Source organism: Anser brachyrhynchus (genome assembly GCF_964034855.1).
Source record: "Anser brachyrhynchus genome assembly, chromosome: 8".
Lineage (NCBI taxonomy): Eukaryota > Metazoa > Chordata > Aves > Anseriformes > Anatidae > Anser > Anser brachyrhynchus.
This window is the reverse complement of record NC_137702.1, coordinates 32,197,178-32,210,248: the sequence shown is the minus strand read 5'-3', so window position 1 is coordinate 32,210,248 and position 13,071 is coordinate 32,197,178. Positions and strand designations below refer to the sequence as shown.

The window sequence follows — 13,071 nt, the reverse complement described above, 5'->3', positions numbered from 1 at the left end:
TATAGCTATAGCCTAATGAATTACTTCTATAAATCTAAGACAAACAAGGATATATAGTTCTACAATCCACCTCCAGCTTCTTGGCAAGGAAACACATGTATTCAGCAGATCTATACTACACAGTAAGCTCCTTTGATACATTGAGAATTTTTTATTTATTCTTAACAGTCCCTGTCATACAATGAACCTATAAAGATTTCCAACAGAAATGCCTATGCTTACAAATCAAATCAGAATGTAATTGAATTTCCATTCTTTTTCAAAATCATTAACGTTACGTCTCACAAACCCTACTGCCTTCTATGTAGAACAACAGCCTATATGTGAGCTCTATAATTAAGCTGTTTCAGACCCATGACCTACAGATAAGCTGTTCTACCAGAATCTAAACAGGTCTCTTGCAAGGTCAGAACTAAGCTTATTTGAAACAGACGCCCTTTCCAGCTGACTCCCAAAATTTTACAACATGCTGCAACAGCAAGATAAAAATCTGAAGTTGGCCAACTACTCTGTTAAAATTAGAAAAACCATTAAAAAGAATTATTAAATATAATGCAATTCAATTTGTTAACAATAAGCAGCTACAGCTAAATTTAAAGTACTATTCATAGAATGGATATGGACTAATGACTTTCACGTTTTCCCCAATAAATTCATTATTTCACCATAAATACATCATAAACTATGATATTTTGCCAAACAATTATTTGTAAGCCAAACAATTCATTAATATAGCATACGCTATGTAAAATACAAAATGTTCTCTGCTGAACTTGACTAATTTGACCATTTGGATACTTAGGGTCATAAAGGATGTGTTTGGTTTTTTTTCAAAAATGTACTTTGACAGAGAGGAAATAAAAAGATAGGGGATTAAAACTACTACTTTGTCAGTATATAAGTCCCTCTTTCAATAATATCTCAAGTTATGTAAATCTGTTTCATTTTGGCTATTGGAGAGTTAATCATTGCTGTCAGAGTGCAAGAAATGCTGCTCTACTGGATTACTGCCAGCACATGAAAATAAGAATCCACAGTTACGAACAGAGCAATTGCACTGCTTCTTTGCTAGTACGTTTTTATGGCAAAACATGCTTCTGCTCATGAAGTGGCTAGAAACTAGCATACCACTGTTCATCACCACAAATATTACTACTCTCAAACTAATGTCTATTTATAATACGCAAATATTTTGTGGAATTAGATCAAAAGTACTGTGATTCCAAAGATATTTGCAAACTGTATCCTACAGAGTATTTTCTAATATAAACTGCCTATGACTTCATAATTCATGTCTTAAATGTCAACAGAATGTTATTGTAGGTATCAGACAAAAGAACTGTAATACAGATTTGGAAAAGCTTTAGCACTATTTCCAAATAAAATTAAAGCAGAAGTCTCACACTGACTTTACGAACTACATACTTTGGCATCTCAGAGAAACGTACGGGGGATAAAAGCTTTGTGATTCCCTATGGATATAATCAGAATGAAAACAATGGAAGAGGGAGACTGCCAATGGAAATTAACATGGACCTTTTAGTACCTTCAATGTCTGGCAACATCAGATAACGCTCCTAGAGAAGAACATGCGGCCATTGGAATATGCACATACCTGGTTGCTGAAACAACGGGGAGGAAAACATTTATCCTCATAGCCATTTAATGAGTATACAACCAGAGGAGCTTACCCCTTCCTGTAAATATGATCTGGGACTGCTCATTTCAATGAAACTATATACTGTCTCCACTTGCTTTAAGACCTAGGGCTACGAGAATACACAATTGTTATCAGTCACTATTGGTCTTGGGGCAAATCTGCTGCTCCATAGCAAATGCCTCCAGGCATGTTTTTACCCTGTCATCAGTGAAAGACTGCTTACCCTCAAAGTATGAGCATCAAGGTATCTCACATTTACTGCAGGGTAAGAGCCTGTTCTTTGACTCTTACCAGGAAAGAGCTGACATGCTGCAAATTCCCATCTTTACTTAGCATTCAGCAATCTGTTCGTATATCCATACATTAAGTATTTCTCATTTGGGTACATCAGGCTTCAGAGACTGAAAAGCAATATGGATCAATGTGAGTCATGAAGATAATCTTTGATTATCAACCTTTATTTTGAGAACAAAAGAAGTAATCAATTGTTACGCCAATATAAACCAAATGGAAAAATCATTACTGATCCACGCTAGGAGTGTCAATTGACCTTTACAAAAATAAGCTGGTCGTGACTTCTTAAAACCTAAGAGAATAACTAAAAGCATTCTCTCTTATGGAAACCCTAAATACTGGGAATAGTTTCTTGTGAGAATACAACTTTTTTGACACTCAACTTTAGTTCTACTTTCAAAATATTCTAGCTAGCTCATTGTCTAAAGCTTTACAGGATTACTCAAAATATAAATTTCAAAAATAAATGTTTTCAAAGAAAAATTTCACTTAAATAAATAAAATAAACTTTTATCAAGTTCTGTTCTGGCTAGTATGACAAAATTCCATTCAGAAGAATGGGAAACATGCTTATTAGAGCAAACTAAGAAGCATGTGTACAAAAATAATGCATTTATTCTAACATATATATTTTTTTTCAATTAAATTGATACTCATCTTTTAAACAAATACTATCAAAAGTACAGGCCCAAAGTTTTAACAAACTGCAGATGTGGTATGAAGAGAGACTTCAGAGACAATGTTTTGTGTTCCCCCTGCTGGTTAGCAATTAACTTCAAAACACTGTTCCTAGAGGTAGGCATCAAGATGCTATGGTACTAAGAGATGTTTTGCATACTAGAGAAATAAAAATTGGAACTTACTTTTTAAAAGGAATCACATCCACTGGAATCACATCATTACACACTGTGACTAGATGAGGCTCTGGACACACACCCGAAGTTGAAACACGCGTCAGAATCAAAGAAGACCTCCCCAGAGAGAGAGAAAGCAGGGCAGAAGAGGAAAAATTTTGAAGTGTCACTTTAAGCTTAACAAGGTTGGAGTACAGCAAACAATTGAGGGAAGCAAGTCGCAGAATAAAGGACTCTTCACTGAAGGAAGCCAACAGCCTGCCCCCTCCAACACGGCCCTCCCTTCCTCCCTCAGCCAGGCAGGGAACCCAAGCACAGATGCAGCACCCGGCGTGGGCTCAGGTCTGTGTCCTTGACTGGGATTCCAACCCTGTGAGCTTCCTTGAGTTAAGCTGGAGCTCTTCGAAGGAATATGCATCTGCCAAGAAGGTTTTGCTAACACTCTCGGAAATGCTTTGGCAGGACACCTGTGCAGTGCTAATTAAAATCCACCTACCAACTTATGTTGTCTCTGGGGTTCATGGAAAAACTGTGTGGACTGCAAGGAAACAAAGTATTCCTGACAAAAAAACAGTAAACAGACAGATACATGGCTTTAGAATTAGTTGTATTCACACACACAGTCTTAAGGTCTTCCCTGTCCAAGACTGCAGGTCCCTGTGAGCAGAACCCAGGTGGTGCCACAAGTCCTGTCCAAGAGCAGGAGGCTCCCCCATCCACTGCGGGATCCATCCCCAGCAGGGGTCTGGTATCAGCCTGGTGGGCATCATCCATAATACTTAGTTTGGTATAGAAAGAGACTCAACCAGGAAAATTTCTGTCTCAGAACAAAATCACGGCACTTAATCGTCCAAGTCTTTCTCCTCCAAACTCAATGCAAAGTTTTACAAACCCAGTTAAGAGGTTGCTATTAAAACTGAACCGTGATGATGATAATGCATTTGAGAAGAAAACAGTAAGTGACAGCAGCTAAACTATAACAGCTACAGCTTCATAGAACTGAAGTCAGTAGATTTACACCTGGTTACATCCCCAGCATGTGGAAAAGGCGTAACCATACAACACACCTGGAATTTTACAAGGACAAGACACATCATCTTCAACACTGCCTGTCTTCAATGACAGTAACTTTGGACTTACAAGGACGGCTGACACTGAGGAAAGTTCAAGAAGTTACTTGATGACCCCCTGACTCAAACGCCGCAGGGCTGCTAAGAGAGGTGTGCTCAAAAGGCCGCAGTCAACCGACTCCAGCGCATCCACTGCGATGCACGCAGTATAAATCCCGCAGGGCAGCGGCTTCTCAGTGAAGTCGTAGAGAAGCAGCACGGTACCAGCTGTTACCTCCACAAACACCAACTTCACACAACACTCCTACAGTAACAATCTCACTGGCTGGCCTCACAGCGGGTACGGTGACCCCAAATCGCACAGCGGCACTGACACCTGCGGAGCACTGCGCTTGGCACCCTTGTGTCACTGCCGCGGCCCGTCGCCCAGCACACGCTGACGCCCCAGTTACCTCGGGACACCTGCAGCTTGCCTGCTCCAGAGCTCCCGCGTGCCTCCCCACAGGCCTGCCCGCCGCCACCGGGCGCGCTGCCGGCGGGCGACGGGCGCGGTCAGCCCTCGCCCCCCGCCGCCCCGGCTCCGAGGGGTGACAGGCACCGGGGTTCCCCTCGGCGGCACCTCCGCCCGGCCCGGGGTAGCGGCGGCCGTACGTACCTGGCAGTGGCTCTATCCGCGCCGCGTCCCGCGGGGGCAGGCGCGCGGCAGCGCGGCTACGCCATGGGCGGCACGGCACGGGAGGGCAGCCCTCGCCGAGGCCGCTACTGCCCGGCCCGCGGTGCGCGGGAGGAGGCGGCGAGGAGGAGGAGGAGGAGGAGAAGGAGGAGGAGGAGGCAGCTCCCGGCCGGCCCCCAGCCCGCCAGTAACCCCATGGCGGCAGCGCGGCGCACACGGCGGGGCCCGGCCGGGCCGGGCCGGCTGAGGCGGGGCCGCGCCACCATTGGGCGCGGGGCGGGGACGGGAACGGCGCCGTCACGGCCCCGCCGTTGCCTCCGCCCGCCGCGGCCCTGCCGCCCTGTGGCCCGTGTGGTACCTGGGCGCGCCGGCAACCTCCTCTCGCCGCCGCAGCGATTTGGTCCTGCAGCGAGGGCGACGGGAGAAGTGCGCCCCAAGGGGGCTCCCGGGGCCCCCACGGCCGGGCGGTGCTGACCCGCCGACCTGGTGCCCCTCACGGCCTGTCACAGCGGTGCTAACGCTTGGCCCCGCTGGCGCTTCGCGAGCCTTAACTCAGCTCCCCTCACAAAATTGAGCCCTGATCATATTATTACCTGAACAAGCAAATGTTCTTGTATTTCTATGGAGAACATGCAGGGATAGACTAGTTTAATCGTTTTGTGGTGTTTTTTTGTTTGTTTTTCATAGTGCTATATGAGTTCATCAAGAAGTGCACTAAGAGTTCCAACAATGCCCACTCTTGAAAATGCCAATTTGCAACCTAAAAAGATTCATTGCCACCTACACTTAATTTTGCTTTCTCACCCTTTGGATGGATCGCACACAGCTCTGCACATAAGAGGCTCAGTACACAGCTTAGTCTTGGGAAGTGCCGGGCACCTCACAAAAGACTGGGCCTCAGATCGTTGACATTATCTGTGCGTAAGACCTTTTGCAAGTAAATCAATGGTTGCTATAACAAGCATTTAGTTTGCATTAAATATTTCAGTGAATAGGCTTATAAAACTTGCAGAGACAAGTAAAATACAAGTTCGGGCTGCTTGTTGGCAGCCTAAACGCACTTACACATTTTTTGATTTATTTTTAAGCGTTTGAAAAGTTGTGCATGTTGGAACATGATATAATCCTCTCTTATCATTCTAAGTCTATATGTAGGATGCGAAATTTTTGCAAGAGATGTTGAGGTGGGGGAAGTCCCTTCAACAAAGAAGAAAATTAATATTCTACAGCACCAAAAGCAACACATATATTTCAAGGCATATTGTGTCTACTTTGCCTCCGCTACCTGAAATTCCAGAGTGCTGATTAAAAATGGGATTGAAACTTTTAAGCAGACCAGTGATTTTTATTATTTTAAAAACTCACTTAGGTCCCAATTCTGCAAAGATTAAATTAAACAGGTTACACTCATTCAAATGAGCAGCCATCAGAACTGTTCAAGTGTATGAAATGTATGCACAAGTCTTGGTAAAATCAAATTCTTTGTACACAGCCGAATTGTTTTCACCATTATCAGTGATAATGGTTAAGAACTGTTAGTTAAGAACTGCTGATTAAGAAGCACTATCGATGCATTAAAATGACAACCAATCTAACTAATCAATCCTTTTCAGGGACAGGCTTTATTAAAGTGGATACGATTCCGTATTATTTTGTTTGCATCTTTACAGTTCTAAGCTGCGTAGATATCCCAGCTTTGGTCAGCCCAAACTCAAAGATCACAGTTATAACGTACAGACGCATCCCACGTTACTCTGGATTTGCAGAAGCCTAACAGCCTTGCCATCAGCCACATTCTTGAGTGCTCAACACATTGGCTACCCAGCAAGGAGCTCAGCTGTGCAAGATGCTTAGCACATTTACCACTGATTCAGCAAATAACTTGAAGCACATAATTTTAAGCAGAAACTATTGACAATCATAGTGTTATCTATAGTAAGCCAATGCTTATTTTTTGAACTAAAGCCATGCTGTTCAACTTCCTGTGAAATCAAATTTCACATAAACTAACATTTTTTAGTACACTGGAGTTTAACAACAGAATTGGAGCTAGTTTGTTCTCAAAACGTTGCCATACAAAAAACATCATTGCCTGGGTAATCTCCGCAATTCTATGGAACTCAGAATCATCTCTGGCTTCAGTAATGATGCTAGACTGGGGCTTTGGAACTAAACATGGAGCTAGGGACTACGTGCTGTATAGTTAGTACAACAATGAATATGATTCCTGCTATTGAACATATTCTTATGATGAATCCATTTCCACAAGCAGAAGTATACTCAAAATAGTTACTGCAGTATGTAGGCATTTGATGGTCACTTGGCCTATTTATAGCACTATTTAAAAGCGCTTCACCCACCAAAAGAAATAGAGGGTATACAGCTTTACAAAATATTGATTTCCATATTGACTTGGATATTCTAATTCTGAAAGCACATTATTTCCATAAATGAGCAACTTAGTATGAAAATATTTTCCTACCAAAGTATTTCAAGATCACAGAAATGATTCTCAGACATTAGTAAGGACTAACTCTTACTTACAAGTAGTTTTATGACTTTGTCTATACAGCCTTAATTTGAAGGTTCAATTACCAAAATGAAGCCATCAAAAGCCTCTTAGGAAATAACTCATTAATACAAATGAATGAGGTAAAATTCTGCATTCCTTACTGAATGATTGTGCATTCCTTGAACACCTGAAACTTTTGCCAAAGTTAAGTAAATGTTAGTGCTGAACTGTTAGGCCTGTCTACACTTGAAAGTTACTTTGGATTAAGACAGGGAATGAGTTTCAAGTGCTGCAGCAAATCTGGAAAACTTCCAAGGGTAGTCAAGTCATATACAACCCTATTCTGGAAGGTACCATGGGCTTTGAGCTCAAAATTGATGCTACATATCTAAATTTAAATAACACATTCCCAAAGATTCCAGAACAAAAAAGGGAGAAAAAAAAATCACAAGAAAACTCCAGCGTGACTAACCATCCCTTTTGTGCCTCCTACTCTTACCTGCATGCCTTGCACAGACTCCCCTATACCCAGCACTCCACTTTGACCTGGTCTGATATGTCCCTTACCCTCCTTCCAACATTTTTCTGATAAGATATTTATAGGCCCTCAACCTAACAAATGCAAACACAACCGACAAGAAGAGGGAGGAAAGAAAGAGATTGTATGAGAGAAGGGAAAAATCAACAAAAGATCAAACAAGAAAAATGTGAAACTAGCATACCTTCACTGTTCAATCACTTCTTTCTGGCTGGATCCCACACTGCACGTTGTCTGTTTAGAGCCAAATCCAAAACCTAATCAAATAGGCAGAAGTCAATAGGTGACTTTAAACTTTTTAGTTCTGGACAATTCTCTTTAGATTTGATCATAAAACACCTAGAATTTAATAGAGGTCGTAAAAAAATGTTAAATGACATATACACAAACTTTCACATTAAAGCCCACATATTAAATAACTCATATTCACCCCTGTGAATACTTAACCCATGAAAGTATACATAAGACTAAAATTGCATATGTGGTCTGCAGTATTGGGTCCCAAATTGCTGTATTCTGTTTTCAACTTTAAAAGCATACTGCATGTTTGTGGTTTTGGGACCATATTATGGATAGAATTCTTTGCAGCCAAGATGTAAATACCAAAGCTAAAATCTTCTAATGTATACAAAGGTCTAATTACTTTATTATTTTTTATTTATATAATATCTACGTGGTGCCAAAGGTTATACTGAAAAACATCAAGACAAAACTGTTGCCTAGAGAGCTAACAACTTACATTAGCTAAGGTAAGAGAAAGAAAAGAATGCACAAAATAATTGAATACTAAGTCTTGACACATTGTATTAGTTTTGTGGCCTGAATATTTTCTTTTAGCTCTTTTGATCTTTTGTTGATTTGTTTCTCTTTTTTTCTTGTCTTCTCAATCTGACTTGACTGCAAGTCATAGTCCACTGGGTCATGACATAGAAATGGAAGGAGATTCAAGTACAGACAGCCTCACAAATGAAGCAGAGAAAAATCAAGCAGGTACATATGCAGTCATGATCTTTTATAAATTAAATTTCATCCAGCACAGTAAAAATACCTGAAATAAGACTGCTTAAGCTGCAGTTCTGTCCTGAAATAAAACTGGCTAGATTTTCAGAATCTACCTATAAATCCCAATGAATTTAGAAAATATTTCCTCTGAATTTAAAAATAAAACAAGTCCTTGTTTTATTAAATAAAGCTAACACTTTGTTATCAGTCTGTTTGCAAAGGGGCTTGAGGATGAGGAGGTCATGAGATTGTTCATTTAAGATGTTTATAAGGTTATACATTAAGATATTTTGGGGACCAAAATAGGCATTGACATTTTAAAGTGGAACAAGCTAAGTATCTTTTCAGTATATACTCTGCTTCCAAAACTGCTGCCCCATAATGAAAAGTCACCTAATTAAACACATTAGATAGGAACTTAAATACCAACCCATGGCAAAATTTCTGGATTTGGGAATCAGAGTAGTTTCTTATTTCTTGTTTGAGCTCCAAAACTTCAAGGAAGGAATTCTGCGCTGCTGATTCCTGGTTAGTTTTAGAATTGCTCCTACAGACTACTACAAAATAAATGTGTAAAAATGCTTAATTTTATACTTTCCTATGTAGCTTTCAGTTTAAATCTAGCTAGAATTACGAATTAATGTAAAAGTTGTTCTTTCACATATACTACACTTTTTTTTAGATACTAATTCAGAAGACATTCTTTTGTCTTTTTGTATGCATATAAAAATTAGAGTCTTTTTTGCAAGTATTGGATCTCAGTTTCTTCTCTCCAAGTGACCTATAGTAAGTTACATTCATTATTTTGCCTTAGACTGCTACTGATTAATGCCTTATGCTGGATATTCGTTTATTTTTTCCCATGTGCGAGTTCATTGTCCTTGGAATAAGAATAATACATGTGCCAGGGAATGTGACCTATCAATCTTAGCAGTCCTTCATAGAGTCTGAGAGAAGATGTAAGACAAGTGCACACATATAATATCTGAAGGGTTTATACTTAAATTTGACACATGATTTTCTGCTGAAGACTTTCATGTCATACATTGATTCATAAAGTATCAATTATTTAGAGCAGATGTGTGTGAACTGCTATCAAAATCCACTCTTTGTTCCTATTCACACATTAAAAAAAAGCCAAACACAAGCTTCTTGTTCCTTCTCACACACACAAAAGATCAAGAGAGATCTCTAGAAAGAAAAAGACAAAAAACAACCCAGCCCCCTTCCTATCTACATCTTTACCAAACCTCAAGAGGAAAGAATGGTCTTACCAGAGCATTCAGATGCTTAGCAAAGCCAGACTAAGCAGACAACAGGGCAGGTTCTGCACCTGGGAGAAAGGCTGAGTTCTGGAAAAGGGAACCCTTGTGAGAAACTGACGATCCAGGGCAATTGCATGGGAATAAGCATCACTTCAAGCACATCTCTTGACTGCACTAGTGACAGTGGAGCTTGTGGAGAAAGACAATCTTGCAACACAGAAGTCTGCAGAGATAATCTGAAAGCAACTGAAAACAAATTAACCAATAACACCAATCACAGAACAGATCTGAAGACAAAGACATGAAGTATCAGTTCACAAACAGTCCCAAGTATTCTCAACTAGCTGTAGTTTCATTAGTATTCCTCACTAAGGGCCCAAACACAAGCCTTGGTAATTCTCACAGCTGCTTCCTGTAACCCACCAACATCCCCTGCCTTGCACAACTTAACATTGACAACCGTGTGGTATATTTCTGAATTATCTGTTCCACTGAACTGGCAATGTCAAATATGAAGGTGATAACAAGCTGAAGGAAGCTAAATATGTCACAGCCAGAAGCCCCTCAGGAATCTTCCCAATGTTACCACATGGACATCGCTTAAGAGCGGGGACAATCCAGGCCCAGCTCTATCACAGAGAGAGAACCTTTTGTACAAAACAGGTTGCTTACAGTCAGCACGTCTGAGCTGTGCGTCTATTGAATCATATGAAGTTTATCTGAGAGACAAAAAAAAAAAAAGAAAAGAAATCCACACATTGCTGTTGAAAGCTGTGGTCAAAAAGAAAAAAAAATGGCAATCAAAGACAAGTTATACTTTAGCAGAGATCATGAATTTATATATCTAGTAAAATTTCTATTCAAGCCTTTTGATTTTGCTGTTGCTTAAGGATTAGATTCATTCTGAGAACTGGGAGCTCCATCTGCACCAAAATCTTTTTTCTGAAGTGGAATGGTAGGTGTCCACCACTGCAATATAGACCTGCAAGAGGCTTCTAAGCTCATACTGAAAAATTTATGCTTTTTTGAACTAATCAAAATGTATCTAAAATATTCAACTTGCACAAGGTGTAAGAGACCAAGACTACTAAGCAACAACATGTGCTTGCATTTTCTTTTCAATACCTCATTTCTTTCACTTGTTATTTGCAAAAATAAACAAAAAATAATTATATGCAACATACTTTTTTAAAGCGTGGAAGGACAACATTTACCTACCCTAGAAAATATACTGATGCAGCCAAATACAGACATACAGGAAATTCTAGAAACTGGTGAGGTCCTTGTTACGCTATCAGCAAAGAGGACACATTTTTACATGATGCTTATATACCAGTATACCCAGATATCTATGTATATTAATATCAAGAGTCAAAAGAAACAGAATAGATAACTACACTAAAAGTTGTTCCTAATGAGTGAGCCACAGAACTATCACTATGAGGGTGAGAAAGGCCCCATGCTAAAGAATATTGGCTGGCCTCCATCTGTCTCATCCTGTTTCTCACATGAAATAGACCAACCACTTTGTTAATGAGCAGAAATTAATTCCAGAAGGAACATGAGATACAAGAACAAATTCCCATAATCATGTTTTTTGTTTGTTTGTTATTTTTAAAGCAAGATGTGTTAATGAACAGACTAGGGGTATATCTCTATTAAAAACTAGTGCAATACAATAGAAAGGGCTCAACAGAACAAAATCTGTGTGTTGGGATCTGATATCTACACTATACACAGTTCAGGGAGACTTATTTCCAGTCATTTGCAGTGTGGACTGCACATCTGCTAGTTGCTGGAGCATGTTATGTGTGCTCCTGGGTCACAGTTTAATTTCACCCAGGAGTCATCCCATTTGTGTACTAAGACTGGCTCCATCACATGAACCAAACCCCATGGGTGGGAATGACCAGAAAGTTCAATTCCAAAGCCTGCTCCTGGTCCAACCTGAAAATGCTGAAGTAGACATACCCCATATACCTCATAGGATGCAATTTCAGTCTAACTGTTCTACAGTCATCCAAATGCACCAGAGAAAATTTAGGACAAGATACTGCAGGACACTGGTAGCACTAATATTTGCTGCCTGTCAGAAAGATGCTTCTAATACTGTTCCAAAATGTTCATGTTCAGAGTGAATTCAAACTCACAAAACATTTTAACATCTCTGCTTCATAGGGGTGAAACAACATCCATGTACTGCTCTGCCTCTCTCTGTTGCTATTTTGACTCCACGTGGTGTCTAGGCTTTGTACTGGCCTTCTGCAAGGGAGAACTTCACTGACTGTCCACCAAGAAACTGTAGGATATCTTCTCCACAGTCCTTTTTCTCCTCTTGAAAAAAACACAAGCGACTACACCTAGAGCCTTACACATCCATACGTGTATGTGTGATGCAGATATACCAGAGGAGACAACATCTTCTGTTTACATTTATTGCTAAAATGGTTTTAGTTCTTCAAGGTAAAAATATTCAACAGCACTCATATTTTATCGTATGAAATGGAATTTTGATCCCTGAAAACAACTGAATTCTTTGTGTCCAAAACTTCAAAGTTAGAAATACAAAAGGTACCAAATTCTCTTTAATGCAGAAGGGATTACTAAGGTCATTTCTTCTAAACAGTTGCATGATAAATACCACATACATTCATGATAAAACAGACTTATTCAGCATAGCTATTAGAACACTTTTTTTTTTTTTTTAAGTCAAAACCAAGAGTGGTTTCTCTGATACGATATATTTTCTTTTATAAAAAAGTGTGATGGCAACAAACTAAACCATCCTTACAGCAGAAAGGTTAACATAGCATCTGTTATTCCAAGTTAACAAAAGACAGACAAAAAATATGATTGGGCTGCTCTTTTTTCTAATTACAAGAAATACAGTTAATGTTTAAGAGCAATTCTCATCCTGAGTACTAAAACTAAAGCCTCTGTTGGTTTTTGTGTATTTGTTCTATTTCTGTGGCTAAAAAAAAAAAAAAAAAAAAAAGTCCCAACCAACATATTCAGCAGTTTAATAGAATTACCTCTTCCACTTGTAGTATTTGAAATACAGGTTTGTTGTACTACTCAAAACTTTGTCCTTGGTAACTATTAGCATTTTATTAACTATGTCTATATGTACATTTTTTACTGTAACCATATACATTTCTCATGGAGGCATAAGCTGGGGAGCATTCTTAGCTCATACTTGTTTT

At 39.8% G+C, this 13,071-nt stretch overlaps 1 protein-coding gene across 5 annotated transcripts in view; it reads right to left on the bottom strand.

Annotated features, from left to right (window-relative positions):
* TGFBR3 (transforming growth factor beta receptor 3) overlaps nucleotides 1–7,835 on the bottom strand; it is a 124,664-nt gene extending 116,829 nt beyond the window's left edge. The window contains exons 1-3 of one of the 5 annotated variants that reach the window (XM_080602864.1): nucleotides 4,534–4,783; nucleotides 3,305–3,367; nucleotides 2,818–2,925 (exon numbers count right to left, since the gene is read on the bottom strand). The gene's annotated coding sequence lies outside the window, so the exon portion shown is untranslated. Of the gene's footprint in view, nucleotides 1–2,817; nucleotides 3,222–3,304; nucleotides 3,368–4,533; nucleotides 4,789–7,785 lie in introns of those variants that run through there. The other 4 variants (XM_080602866.1, XM_080602863.1, XM_080602867.1 and 1 more) reach the window with 4 other exon arrangements.
* Between the last annotated feature and the right edge of the window lie 5,236 nt (nucleotides 7,836–13,071).